The 1,144-nt window shown below is 49.3% G+C and overlaps 1 pseudogene; it reads left to right on the top strand.

The window, feature by feature from the left end:
- Window positions 1-279: 279 nt before the first annotated feature.
- LOC101346191 (zinc finger protein 11-like) overlaps window positions 280-1,144 on the top strand; it is a 111,185-nt pseudogene continuing 110,320 nt past the window's right edge.

Below are 1,144 nucleotides of genomic sequence, written 5' to 3'. Positions count from 1 at the left end.
ACGTTCTTCCTGAAAACCCATGTTAATATCAAGTAATAGTGCATGTGTTGATCTATAAGGGACAAAGTTACATAGGTGAATTCACAACTTCAGGATTGGACCCCTGACTCCCTGGAGGAAATCAGGTTCAAGTTTTCCATCCTGGCCAGGCTCCTCAAGCTCTGGGATGAATAAATTCCTCCCATATGGGATCTTGTTGCCAGAAAGAAAAGCCTGTGGAGCTGCATGAAGAATGCAGGTGTGTGCTCTGGGGGCTGGAGCCTGTTCTCCCTTCAGTGCAAATGCCCTCAGTGGGAAGCATTGCCCTGAGCCTGGGAGGAAGCCAAAAACCTGTTACTCCCTGCTCACTCAACACTGTTTCCTCCCCATCCTTCTTCCATTTCGGGTCAAGTGTGGTACAGGGAGAATTAGTCCAGTCCAGGCAGCTGAAGACCTAGGGTGACCATCTTTCACATCTGTAAATCACGAGTCCAGTTTCAACTACCTTGACTAGTGTGTGGACCAAACATTATTCCTCTGCTTCCACTCCCACCTGCCTTACTGAAGGTGGGTTCTTGGGTTTAGAGATGTTTTCTCAGACTTCCAGAAGCTGGAGCAAGGAAATGGTGAGTTCAATGGAGAACTGGATTATTCTTACCACAAGTAGGTGAGGCTTGATATGGACTGTTGCGGGACCAGCTGTGTGCTGTGAGACTGTGGTTCCTCAGTGAAGAAAAACGGTGGTAGAGGAGGCCAAGGGACTGAACCCTAGGAGGCATCCTAAGGCTCTGCTCCACTGTCAGTGGTCCCTTCCTCTGTGCATATGTGGCTTTTAAAGATTTGGATGCCTGACGTCACCTTTCTTATGTGAGTCTCAGAGCTGGCACTATGGGGCATTAACATCCCCTCCTTGGGCCTTGATGCTCCATGTTGAATGACTGAATCTCCTGACCAGAGCCTGAAGATGGAGCAGCTCTGGCTGTGGAGGCTAAGACCCGGCCCTCCAGAGCCATCCTTGTCCCATCTCTGTTAACAGTTTTCTTGACTTCCACCAGGCACTAGAGCATCTTCTTTGCAGTTCTGTAATTACAGCTCCACCTCTCACACTGTGTTATGGCTTAGAAAAGGGGGGAGAGAGTTCATAGGTGAAGGCCCTGTTTGTGGG

This window comes from Trichechus manatus, unplaced genomic scaffold (assembly GCF_000243295.1).
Source record: "Trichechus manatus latirostris isolate Lorelei unplaced genomic scaffold, TriManLat1.0 scaffold00258, whole genome shotgun sequence".
NCBI classification, from domain to species: Eukaryota; Metazoa; Chordata; class Mammalia; order Sirenia; family Trichechidae; genus Trichechus; species Trichechus manatus.
The sequence above is the reverse complement of the archived record's forward strand: the minus strand, read 5'-3'. Positions and strand labels throughout refer to the sequence as shown.